At 48.6% G+C, this 14220-nt stretch overlaps 1 non-coding gene across 1 annotated transcript; it reads left to right on the forward strand.

The window, feature by feature from the left end:
• Positions 1–11264: 11264 nt before the first annotated feature.
• On the forward strand, positions 11265–11339 carry Trnat-ugu (transfer RNA threonine (anticodon UGU)). Its single transcript has one exon. It is a non-coding gene; the product is annotated as a tRNA-Thr (tRNA).
• The last annotated feature ends 2881 nt before the right edge of the window (positions 11340–14220 follow it).

Raw genomic sequence — 14220 nt, forward strand, 5'->3', positions numbered from 1 at the left:
TAAAGTTTTTGGTTTGAAAGCTCCTTCTGAACAAATGTTTTTGAGATAATGCGTAAATACGATTTTATGGCAATCTATGTCTTTTCAAATGGAGAGGCACCGCTTTTCCTACTGAGCCAAAATGACCCACAACCCACTTTCTTTTTTTTTTTTTCAAAGAAACCAAACTAGCGGGTAATGCAAATTGGAAACAACCAAACTTGCCGGCCGGTGTGGCCGTGCGGTTCTAACCGCATCAGTTTGGAACCGCGTGCCCGCTACGGTCGTAGGTTCGAATCCTGCCTCGGGCATGGATGTGTGTGATGTCCTTAGGTTAGTTAGGTTTAAGTAGTTCTAAGTTCTAGGGGACTGATGACCTCAGTAGTTAAGTCCCATAGTGCTCAGAGCCATTTGAACAACCAAACTTAAAAATAACTAGAGCCTTCCTAAATGTAATGTTTTGTGTATGAAAGATACACGAAAATCGTTTTATATGAATTTTCTTACACTAAAAATTAAGCAAATTATTGAAAGTTAGTTGCTAGATCAAATCGATGAAACCAAAAAATATATGAATAACAGAAAAAACTTGCCTTGATATACGTATGTTTTCTGCTGTTCATCGATATAATGAAGTGAGCTGATATGCCCTTTTGTTACCTGAAAAGACATACCTATTAGATACAACGTAATTTTTATGTAATTTACGTAACTATAAAATACTTTTTGATTATCCGTCGTGGACGCTGAATAGCCAGAACCAAGTGCAAGAACAGTTTGGAACACATGTAAAATGGGCGAGTGCAGTGAACGAAACGAACAACTGGATACTGAACTAACTAGGAGCAGTCGGCAGTGGAACTGAGACAGGTGGTCATGCGAAGAACGACGAGTGCGACCGAGGGAGACCGAGACTGAGACGAGCACGCGACCGAGGCTGGAACGAGAACTGCCGAAGTGACCGCCGCGACCGAAGTGAACTAGTGAACTATGAACCGATCGTTCCTCGTTCCCGGGAACTATAAGTAGACAGCCGCGAACGAAGTGAACTATGAATCGATCGTTCCTCGTTCCCAAGAACTATAAATAGACCGCCGCGACCGAAGTGAACTATGAACCGATCGTTCCTTAGAATTCGTTCCTCGGTCCTTTCGTTCATCTTGGTGAACCGTTCCTTCACACGTTCGGTCGCGAACTACCCATCTCTAGTTCAAGCTATTCCCATGCCAAATTTAATCGAAGTCGATTCTGCGGTTTAGTTGTCAAAGCGTAACAAACATAGCCACCTTCGCAATTATAATAATGGACTGTAGCTAACCCTGCAATGCCATTACCTAATGCAGATTGTATAAAAAAATTGTAGTTGTACAAATATTAAAGCATGCATTACGATCGTTATTCTGTGTTGAATAAATCTGCTAGAGCTACAGTAATTCTTCAATAGGCGAATCATTCCAGCGACAAGTCGGACCGCAAACGGGGAAGTCCGCTACGACGAGCGGCTTTGACAAAGTGGAAAGCGTCACTGTCTACGTCACGAGACCAAAATCACGCTGTCGTGGTTTGAGGAACATGACAGCGAAGTCACGTCGATGCCTTTGCCGTCAGATTAGCTTGATCTGAATCCTACGGCACGCCAACCAGGTCCCTGGTTTACGAGCACTGCGGTACTCGTGACACACAGCTACTGAAAGCTGCCGAGGACGTGCTGTGTCAATGTCTCGCAGAGCTGCTGCTATACGGCAGTCCAAAGATTGAGGAATAATGTGGTGGACGTGATGTTTCGGCTCATCTGTATCTGACTTCAGATCAAACAATTATCTTATTCGGATTTTAATTGGAGCAATGATTTTATTGAAGAATGAGATTTTCACTCTGCAACGGAGTGTGCGCTGATATGAAACTTCCTGGCAGATTAAAGCTGTGTGCCCGACCGACACTCGAACTCGGGACCTTTGCCTTTCGCGGGCAAGTGCTCTACCATCTGAGCTACCGAAGCACGACTCACGCCCGGTACTCACAGCTTTACTTCTGCCAGTATCTCGTCTCCTACCTTCCAAACTTTACAGAAGCTCTCCTGCGAACCTTGCAGAACTAGCACTCCTGAAAGAAAGGATATAGCGGAGACATGGCTTAGCCACAGCCTGGGGGATGTTTCCAGGTTCGGAGGAGAGCTTCTGTAAAGTTTGGAAGGTAGGAGACGAGATACTGGCAGAAGTAAAGCTGTGAGTACCGGGCGTGAGTCGTGCTTCGGTAGCTCAGATGGTAGAGCACTTGCCCGCGAAAGGCAAAGGTCCCGAGTTCGAGTCTCGGTCGGGCACACAGTTTTAATCTGCCAGGAAGTTTCAGTGATTTTATTGCTTTCGAATCTCACCCATCTGAGAGAAACTGTCATTTTTGTCCACTAGGACAGAATGGCTTGGTTTTCCCTTAATGTGCTGAGTGCTGAAGTCCGAGCACGCAAAGGTCGTTTAGGGGTCAGTGTCCTTGAGCAGCACGTTTACCAAAACAGCGAGAGGTCCTGCGAGGAGGCAGCGCTTCCCAGGTTAGGGCTACCCGCGGCAGAGGCAAATGACCAGTGCGAGTGCCTGCACTCTGCTCCTTAGCCTGACCAGCTCAACGTGTACACACACAAAAAAAAAAAAGGTTCAAAGCACTATCTGAGGTCATCAGTCCCCTAGACTTAGAACTACTTAAACCTAACCTAAGGACATCACACACATCCATGCCCGAGGCAGAATTCGAACCTGCGACCATAGCAGCAGTGCGGTTCCGGACTAAAGCGCCTAGAACCGATCGGTCACAACGGCCGTCCGTGTACACAACTTGTGACTCGGAGCTCACAGTCCGCCTGTTATTCTGCGGTGTTCGACAGGGTCGTTTCGCCGGCACGGGAGGCTGGGAACAATACGCAAGTAAGTTAACGTGTGCGCGCGTGGAATTCTGCTTTTATGGTATCTGTGGACGAGAGTAGCGGGATTCAGTGCGTGCGAACGTGACCGCTGGGCAAAGGTCAATTACGTGGGGGACTGGCTACAACCGTGTCTCTCTCGCTGCCCAGTTACTGCTTCCACTTTCATACCCTTTGACTCTTACAACTGCAGTGTGGTCTTTGTACACGTCATTCAACTACACATAAACATAACATTAATATTACGATTAACCATATTCCCAATTTTCCAATTACGCAGAATTTTTATCGCTTACGTTATTAAGAGAAAGGAATAACTGCAGGCAACTGACGCGAAACACGGTTGAGGAAAAAGCGAACATAAATACACTCCTGGAAATTGAAATAAGAACACCGTGAATTCGTTGTCCCAGGAAGGGGAAACTTTATTGACACATTCCTGGGGTCAGATACATCACATGATCACACTGACAGAACCACAGGCACATAGACACAGGCAACAGAGCATGCACAATGTCGGCACTAGTACAGTGTATATCCACCTTTCGCAGCAATGCAGGCTGCTATTCTCCCATGGAGACGATCGTAGAGATGCTGGATGTAGTCCTGTGGAACGGCTTGCCATGCCATTTCCACCTGGCGCCTCAGTTGGACCAGCGTTCGTGCTGGACGTGCAGACCGCGTGAGACGACGCTTCATCCAGTCCCAAACATGCTCAATGGGGGACAGATCCGGAGATCTTGCTGGCCAGGGTAGTTGACTTACACCTTCTAGAGCACGTTGGGTGGCACGGGATACATGCGGACGTGCATTGTCCTGTTGGAACAGCAAGTTCCCTTGCCGGTCTAGGAATGGTAGAACGATGGGTTCGATGACGGTTTGGATGTACCGTGCACTATTCAGTGTCCCCTCGACGATCACCAGTGGTGTACGGCCAGTGTAGGAGATCGCTCCCCACACCATGATGCCGGGTGTTGGCCCTGTGTGCCTCGGTCGTATGCAGTCCTGATTGTGGCGCTCACCTGCACGGCGCCAAACACGCATACGACCATCATTGGCACCAAGGCAGAAGCGACTCTCATCGCTGAAGACGACACGTCTCCATTCGTCCCTCCATTCACGCCTGTCGCGACACCACTGGAGGCGGGCTGCACGATGTTGGGGCGTGAGCGGAAGACGGCCTAACGGTGTGCGGGACCGTAGCCCAGCTTCATGGAGACGGTTGCGAATGGTCCTCGCCGATACCCCAGGAGCAACAGTGTCCCTAATTTGCTGGGAAGTGGCGGTGCGGTCCCCTACGGCACTGCGTAGGATCCTACGGTCTTGGCGTGCATCCGTGCGTCGCTGCGGTCCGGTCCCAGGTCGACGGGCACGTGCACCTTCCGCCGACCACTGGCGACAACATCGATGTACTGTGGAGACCTCACGCCCCACGTGTTGAGCAATTCGGCGGTACGTCCACCCGGCCTCCCGCATGCCCACTATACGCCCTCGCTCAAAGTCCGTCAACTGCACATACGGTTCACGTCCACGCTGTCGCGGCATGCTACCAGTGTTAAAGACTGCGATGGAGCTCCGTATGCCACGGCAAACTGGCTGACACTGACGGCGGCGGTGCACAAATGCTGCGCAACTAGCGCCATTCGACGGCCAACACCGCGGTTCCTGGTGTGTCCGCTGTGCCGTGCGTGTGATCATTGCTTGTACAGCCCTTTCGCAGTGTCCGGAGCAAGTATGGTGGGTCTGACACACCGGTGTCAATGTGTTCTTTTTTCCATTTCCAGGAGTGTATGTTTTACAAACATGTGGTTCCGTTAAATCATTTCTTATACGAGCACGGGCGCAGACTTCAAAGAAATCGAAGATGTTCGGTATTTGCCTTTGGAAAGATCACGTTTGACCCCTTCGCCTATCCATCCCCTGTCAGAGTTCATTCTCCTCCACCCTCTCCACCCCCAATTCTCAGATGGTTGTAAGTAGGCTGTTTAGGTTTTTATATTGGTAACGCCACGTAGCGCTCTGTATGAAAATCACTGGCTGTGCTGTGTGCAGTCTGTGGATGGTTTGCATTGTTGTAATATTCGCCGCTGTAGTGTTGGGCAGTTGGCTGTTAACAGCGCATAGCGTTGCGCAGTTGGAGGTGAGCCGCCAGCAATGGTGGATGTGGGGAAAGAAATGGCGGAGTTTTGAAATTTGTAAGACTGGATGTCATGAACTGCTATATATATGATGACTTTTGATGATATTAAGGTAAATACATTGTTTGTTCTCTATTAAAATCTTTCATTTGCTAACTATCCCTATCAGTAGTTAGTGCTTTCCGTAGTTTGAATCTTTTATTTAGCTGGCAGTAGTGGCGCTCGCTGTATTGCAGTAGTTCGAGTAACGAAGATTTTTGTGAGGTAAGTGATTTGTGAAAGGTATAGGTTAATGTTAGTAGGGCCATTTTTTTTGTAGGGATTTTTGAAAGTCAGATTGCGTTGCGCTAAAAATATTGTATGTCAGTTTAAGCACAGTCTTGTATAATTGTTCAAAGGAGACGTTTCATGGTGTTCGATACGACGTAGTCTTTATCCCTTCGCCTATCCATCCCCTGTTAGAGATCATTCTCCCTCACCCTCTTCCACCTCCAGTTCTCAGATGGTGTTCGATACGACGTTGTCTTTATCCCTTTGCCTATCCATCCCCTGTTAGAGATCATTCTCCCCCACCCTCTTCCACCTCCAGTTCTCACATGGTGTTCGATACGACGTAGTCTTTATCCCTTCGACTATCCATCCCCTGTTAGAGATCATTCTCCCCCACCCTCTTCCACCTCCAGTTCTCAGATGGTGTTGATACGACGTAGTCTTTATCCCTTCGCCTATCCATCCCCTGTTAGAGATCATTCTCCCCCATCACCTCCAGTTCTCAGATGGTGTTCGATACGACGTAGTCTTTATCCCTTCGCCTATCCATCCCCTGTTAGAGATCATTCTCCCTCACCCTCTTCCACCTCCAGTTCTCAGATGGTGTTCGATACGACGTTGTCTTTATCCCTTTGCCTATCCATCCCCTGTTAGAGATCATTCTCCCCCACCCTCTTCCACCTCCAGTTCTCAGATGGTGTTCGATACGACGTAGTCTTTATCCCTTCGACTATCCATCCCCTGTTAGAGATCATTCTCCCCCACCCTCTTCCACCTCCAGTTCTCAGATGGTGTTCGATAGACGTAGTCTTTATCCCTTCGCCTATCCATCCCCTGTTAGAGATCATTCTCCCCCACCCTCTTCCACCTCCAGTTCTCAGATGGTGTTCGATACGACGTAGTCTTTATCCCTTCGCCTATCCATCCCCTGTTAGAGATCATTCTCCCCCACCCTCTTCCACCTCCAGTTCTCACATGGTGTTCGATACGACGTAGTCTTTATCCCTTCGCCTATCCATCCCCTGTTAGAGATCATTCTCCCCCACTCTCTTCCACCTCCAGTTCTCAGATGGTGTTCGATAGACGTAGTCTTTATCCCTTCGCCTATCCATCCCATGTTAGAGATCATTCTCCCCCACCCTCTTCCACCTCCAGTTCTCAGATGGTGTTCGATACGACGTAGTCTTTATCCCTTCGCCTATCCATCCCCTGTTAGAGATCATTCTCCCCCACCCTCTTCCACCTCCAGTTCTCAGATGGTGTTCGATACGACGTAGTCTTTATCCCTTCGCCTATCCATCCCCTGTTAGAGATCATTCTCCCCCACCCTCTTCCACCTCTAGTTCTCAGATGGTGTTCGATACGACGTAGTCTTTATCCCTTCGCCTATCCATCCCCTGTTAGAGATCATTCTCCCCCACCCTCTTCCACCTCCAGTTCTCAGATGGTGTTCGATAGACGTAGTCTTTATCTCTTTGCCTATCCATCCCCTGTTAGAGATCATTCTCCCCCACCCTCTTCCACCTACAGTTCTCAGATGGTGTTCGATACGACGTAGTCTTTACCCCATCCTTTCATGACATGATAGTAGGACGGACCCTTGTAACGGGATATCCTCCTCTAGAATTCCTTTCCCTCAATCGTAGCTGTCGGTACCAATACTATTTTTCGAATTTTGGACAGGTCAGTATTATCACAGTTGCCTTTCTGAAAACTTCCATATAATTTCATACACAGTATATTATATTTAAAGGAATTACTTTATAAAAAAATTCAGTTTCGATGTTACAATCGGTAAGTACGAGCTCTGAATGTACAGTTAAAATGTTTTTTTAGAAACATATGAAATTACGAATTTTTGGCACACTTAAAATTTCTATTATTAATTACGCAATCCTGTACTGCTTACTATATTTAAGTCTGGATCCATTTCTGAAATAATAATCGAAATTAATAATGCAAATAAAACTAGTGGGAATTCATGTGTTAAGAAAAATTGTAAACGTTTTGGAATATGGTTGTTTCCGCAAAGTGTGAGAGTCGTAAGCATGCCTCTGATGTGATCGGACGCATTTTTATATTTTTGTGCGAACAATGTGATTTCGGCTTTGTTAATGTGAAAAGTTAAAAGAGTGTATGATATACTAAAATGTGAGAAAATATATTTACGTAAAAACAAAAATTCTGCAAAGAAACTCTTAGAATCTGTTTAGTTCAATCGAACCGTGAGGACCTATAATGTGAGATTTTGAGCTTCAAGAATCACTCCTAGGCAAGAAGAGCTGGAGCCAACTCGACATGACAAACTAAGTAAACTTGTAAGTTTATTGTAATCTTCGCTCCTCTCAAATCTTCATAAAAGATATTAATGTGGACAATAGATGCAAATAGTAAGGAAGGGGTAGATTACACACTGGACTCGCATTCTGTATGATGGCGGTTCAATTCCCCGCCTGGCCGTCGACGTTCAGGTTTGCCGCGATTTCCCTGAACCGCTTAAAGCGAACGCCGGGGTGGTCCGCTTGAAATGACACTGCCGATTGCCGATTTCATCCTCACCCTCTCAAAATGACACAGCGTCCTTCCTCCCACAAGACGAGAGTCCGCGCCACAGCGTCGCCTCTAGAAGTGCGCAGGAGAAGAAAGGCCACGGGACTGTCGTCGGGCATCGAACCCGTGACCGGGCAACAGCATCCGCATCCCCATCGCGACGCCGCCGGATTTATGGGCCAATTACCGCCGACGTCTGGCCTCGCACAGAAATCCGCGCACCCGCTTTTAGCCGCCCACGGGTGGCTTTCGCAGAAACCGCGGCGAGAAAAAGGCAGCCGCAGCCGACTTCCCGAATCTCGATCGGCCGGACCGGATCGCGTGGTTCTGCCGGACACGGCGCTTCCAGGAAGAGCAGAGCGGGCTTCCGTGTCGGCGTCTCGGCTCTGGGGGCGGTTCCCTCCCTCTCTCCCTCCCACCCTCTATCTGACAGCCCAATAGGCGAGCTCCTGTCGTAAGGAATGTCTCCAGGAGCCGAAAAATACGTCGCTATATCTCTTGCCTGTCACCACTAATCTCCTACTATTTCCTGGTCACCTCCAGCAACAGGTAGCCCGATTAGGCGACCGTCATTGAATTATCGAAGGTAATGAAAAGTCCCCTTAGAAAAATTTACGAATTACTGTGCTGATAAAACTCTTACGTTATTTGATTTTCAAACAGCTGAGCAAAACTGAACGTACTCAGACATTTCGCTCTTTACCTATTCTGATCAACACTAAACTGACACACAACATTTTTAGCGCCCTGACTAACATTAACCTATACCTTTCACAAATCACTCACCTCACAAAAATCTTCGTTACTCGAACTACTGCAATACAGCGAGCGCCACTACTGCCAGCTAAATAAAAGATTGAAACTACTGAAGGCACTAACTACTGATAGGCATAGTTAGCAAATGAAAGATTTTGATAGAGAACAAACAATGTATTTACCTTACTAGTGTTCAAAAGTCATGATATATGCAGCAGTTCATGACATCCATCCTTACAAATGTACTGTTTCTGATGGACACACGTCCAGATCATCCGCTCTCAAAAATCCGCCATCTCACTTCCCCACATCCACCACTGCTGGCGGCTCACCTCCAACTGCGCAACGCTACGTGCTGTTAACAGCCAACTGCCCAACGCTACAATAGCAAACAACAATGCAAATCAGCCACAGACTGCACACAGCACAGCCAGTGATTTTCATACAGAGCGCTACGTGGCGTTACCAATAAAAAATCCTAAACGGTCTGCTTACAGTAAGGCATCCACCTCCAGTACACACCGGGACTGTATTAAAAGGTACGATGTATTTCGAGCCGTAGATGACCATCTCCAGACGCTTAACATCATTATGCCATCTTCATCTGTACACAGGAATTCGCACTGGTGAAATTAGACAGCTAGAGTTTAGCTTTATTATGAAATAACTGCGACTATATAAGTGTACAAACTCTACTTACACCTTCAATTATCAAATGTTTAGACATCACACACGGATAATTTACCTCTTTAAACAGACATTTTGCTCATTATATCTGAAGGTAGGTTGTTCTAGACTCGAAACGCATCGTGTTTTTTGGTAAAACTTCAACAGTAAGCAAATGTTCCTATTTTCATATTTTACGAATAAAAATCAGTCACAGCTTCAACAATAATCAGAAAGGATAAAGTGAAGTTCGCTTTCATTGCCACTTAAAAAGAAAAAGAAAAGAAAAACTATGGATCTGTACTTTTGGTGTCATTAGTGACTTCACTGCTGCGCGTTTATGTGATTAAACCACCTACATTACGTTACAAACTAAGAAAACTAGGCTCGTCTCTGTTGGCGATCGACATGCTTCAGAATTATGGAGAAAACGTTCAATGACTGGAGCTTTCTGAACACATTCATGGAACGTTGAGTCTGTGGCTCGTTAAATACAGGTTTAAAGGGTTCTCTTTGAATGCAAAAATTCTTCCAAGTAGTTGCAGAGGCTATATCCACGCGAATTCAGTCAATGCCGATTAAATTTTGCGTACGTTAAGGAGCCTGTGACAGGTAACGAGTTTGCGGTTCGTCCGATGATGTCGCACATGTGCTCCACTGGAGACAGATCTAGTGATCGAGCAGGCGAAGACAGCATCTCGGTACTCTGTGGAACATGTTGGGTTGCAACAGCGGTGTTGGAAACAACTACTGGAGTGCCCTTCTTGAATTGTAGCACAACAGGTCGAATCACCAGATTTACTTACAAATTTGCAGTCAGAAATGGTTCAAATGGCTCTGAGCACTATGGGACTTAACTTCTGAGGTCCTCAGTCCCCTAGAACTTAGAACTACTTAAACCTAACTAACCTAAGGACGTCACACACATCCATGCCCGAGGCAGGATTCGAACCTGCGGCCGTAGCGGTAGCGCGGTTCCAGACTGTAGCGCCTAGAACCGTTCAGCCACGCCCTGCAGTCAGGCTGCATGAGATAATCACGAGAGTTATACGAAATCACACCCCAAACGATAATTCCACGTGGAGGTCCAGTGTGTCTTGCACGCAGACAGGTTGCTTGCAGGTCCTCAACTTACCACTTTCTAACCAACACACGTCCGCCACTGCCACCAACACGGATCCAGCTTTCATCAGAAAACAAAAAAGACCTCCATCTTGCTCTCCAGTGAACTCTCGCTTGACACTACTGAAGTCGCAAATGGCGATGGTTTGGGGTCACTGGAATGCCCACTACAGGGTGTCTGGCTCGGAGCTGCCCTTTAAATAACCGATTTGCAGCAATGATAATTAATTGAAACCCTCAGCTGCCGACAGGTGTTGTTGATATACCTCAATAGGGACAGCTGAAACTGTGTGCCGCGACAGGGACTCGAACCCGGCATCTCCTGCTTACATGGCAGACGCTCTATCCATCTGAGCCACCAAGGACACAAATGAATAGCGCGACTGCAGGGACTTATCCATTGCACGCTTCCCGTGAGTCCCACGTTCCCATCTGTCCACAATCTACATGCGTAATGTACCTAATAGATATTTGCCCATCCCATCCAGATCCCGGGTTCGAGTTCCGGTCAGGGCACTCATTTTCAGCTGCTCCATCGAGGTGTATCAACACCTGTCGGCAGCTGAGGGTTTCAATTAATTGTCATTTATTCTACAGAAGCTGCACGGTCACCAATGGTATCTGTTCTTTCGAGAACAGTTACTATCTTCATATATAGTTAAAGGCTACCCAGTCATTGACCTTCGTCTGCGCGAATGTGCACAGGTTGCCCGAACTCTTGATGGAATCGTCACCTTAGTGTGCTCGAGTAATGAGTGGATGGGCAAATAACTATTAGGTACATTACGTATGGAGATTGTGGACAGATGGGAACGTGGGTCTCACGGGAGGCGTGCACGGAATAAGTCCCTGCAGTCGCGCTATTCACTTGTGTCCTCGGTGGCTCAGATGGATAGAGCGTCTGCCATGTAAGCAGGAGATCCCGGGTTCGAGTCCCGGTCGGGACACACATTTTCAGCTGTCCCCATCGAGGTATGTCAACAACACATGTTGAGGGGTTCTTTAATCAGGCTTTCGGTCGGTGAGCGGCGAGGACGTCTTGTTTACGTCCCGTCCGCAGAGTCGCGAGCGCGCGTAGTTTGTTTACTTCCTCGCCGCAGTAATACTCGCGTCCGTTAACACTGAGTCGCCATGGCTCATTCGTTCAGAAAAGCTACCATCAAGATCAGCTTCCAGCCCAACTACGTACGACCACGAGCCTTTGAAGTCGAACGATTCATTCGTGACGAAGTTCAAATACCAACACAGCACAACATCGGTATCCACCTATCCATCACAAGTAGCGTCGTTTACGTCAAGATGGTCGATGACGAGTTATGTCACGCAGTTGTGAACAGATGCGCGAACACTCCAAGTTCAAACACTCCGATGGTCACATCGGAGTGGTTACTGTTGACCATGCTGGACTAGGATTACGCACACTAAGAGTCTTCGAACTCCCTTTCGAAGTACCACCGGACGTCGTTACCTCAGCTTTCCGCCCTTATGGGACGGTAATTAGCCACGTGGCCAAAAAATGGAACACCTTCGAGACGTACCAGGTCCTCAACGGCGTCCGACAAGTGAAAATTGAATTAAAGAAACATGTGCCGTCCTACTTAGTCATAGGTGGCTGTCGAGCAATAGTAATGTACGACGGACAACCTCGTACTTGTTCTGGTTGCGGCCAGGAGGGTCATGTGCGCTCGGCGTGTATTCAACGTCGGGTTACACAACTCCCATTGCATGACACGACACCACCTCCTACGCTCACGGCCCTCCCCCTCAATTACGCAGAGGTGACACGATCGACCGTCATGACAGACGACAACCCCCCCCCCACCACCGGAAGACAGGAAGCGTTAGAATGCGCACCTGTCGCCGGTCCTGGATTGACCATTGACCAACACCATTACGGTTTCTGCAGAGGTTGAAGAACGCCGCCCATCGACTCTACATGAAGATTCGGACGAGAGAATGGAACTCGACGCTAGGGGTGTACAGACCTCTGCCTTTCTACCTGAGGGGGATGCTATACGGGAACCACAAACTCTTTCGGACAAAGAAACCCACGTCCGCAAACAAAGGTCACCGAGAAAACATAAAAAGCGACGTCGCACACCCTCAGACGATTGCCTCCAGCGGACGTCTTCTCCAGTAGACGACCGGACGGCCGACGAAACGACGAGGAAAATGGATGACACGAGATCGCCCTCACCTGTCACTTTGTCTGATTTTGACAAACCCGATTCCGCTCTCTCGGACAAACGGATGGCCAGCACAGCGCCCGCCGTTGGTACACAACCGGAAACAACTGCGGATTCACCCTTAGTTACTCAGCCCACACGTGTTCTGTCGCTCACCGTTAACTTACGGACCTTGGGCGGATGACATTGAAGACGACTCTACGGCCGCTGTGGTGGATGTGGAGAGGGGTCTCTCCTCCCACACCTCGGCCCCTCCCGAGTAGCAACAGATGACGGCGCGGACGCGGCCAGCAGATCACAGGCCCCACCTTTTAGGGCGACACTGACGGCGGCCCCCACCGCAGGAGACGATCTACAGACTTATCGCTTAACGACCATCAGCATTAACACCATTCGGACACGTACGAAGTTGCCGCTGCTCCAAGACATGCTCAATACAGCAGACGTTGACATTGTCTTTCTCCAAGAAGTCTTCGTCGCCGATTTCCCGGGTATGTATGGTTATACGGCTCATGTGTCCCATGCCTCGCCAACTGACAGTGGAGTCGCAATTCTCCTCAGAGAGGGCCTCGAGGCGGACGAAGTCCGATATCTCCCCGGAGCTAGAGGAATGGCCGTAACGGTGCAAGGCGTCCGGTTTATGTGTACGCCCCTTCCGGAACGAATCGCCGTCGTGACCGATCGCTCTTCTTCGCAGAAGGAATAGCACCGCTTTTTCAGGGCAGGCACGATGACTTGATATTAGGGGGCGATTTCAATTGCACCCAAGCACCTAAAGATCAGCTGCCACGCCATTCACCGTGCCCCGAACTTGGGACACTCATCGGCGATCTCCAGCTGGTAGATACATGGGAACATGTTCGAGGAAATCGACCGGGATACACCCATTTCACGAGTCACTCGTCTAGTCGCATCGATAGGATTTACGTCTCCCGTTCTCTCGCGGCAACGGTGAGTGACGCGGAGGTGTGGCCAGTAGCCTTTTCTGATCACGAGGCCTATATATGTGCCGTCACCCTTCGTCACCAACGGGTGTGGCGCAGCCGACATCCCTGGAAATTAAACCTTGCTCATCTCGCTTCTCCGGATTGTCGACGCGCCTTCGAAGACACGTGGAGTTTGTGCGTCCGCCGCCTCCCAACGTATCCTACGTCGATTAGTTGGTGGTTAACCTGCGTCAAGCCGGCCCTACGGCGAACCTTTATTACGTATGGTTGTGAGACTGCTGCTTTGAGGCGGCAGACCCTTGATTTTTATTTCACCGTCCTTCGCGAATGCGCATCCTTGCCACCCACACCGGAACAACAGTTGACAGTTCAGCGTGCGAAAGCACATATCGTAGCCCATATGCGGCGACACCGTGAAGGGACGATCGTCCGAGCGCGAACACAAGACAGACTCGCAACGGAACGACCCACCATGTACCACGTCATCCGAGAACGTACACTGCGAAGACGGGCGCTGATACATGCCATCACCACTGAGGACGGCCATCATCACACCACACAACGCGATATTGCTGCAGCCTTCTTCGACCATTACGCACGTCTTTATTCTGCTCAATGTTCCGACCCGACGACGGTGATAGCGGTCTCACAAATGGTTTACGGCATTGTCCCACAGGATTTACAAACTGAATTAT

Source organism: Schistocerca nitens, chromosome 4 (assembly GCF_023898315.1).
Source record: "Schistocerca nitens isolate TAMUIC-IGC-003100 chromosome 4, iqSchNite1.1, whole genome shotgun sequence".
NCBI classification, from domain to species: Eukaryota; Metazoa; Arthropoda; class Insecta; order Orthoptera; family Acrididae; genus Schistocerca; species Schistocerca nitens.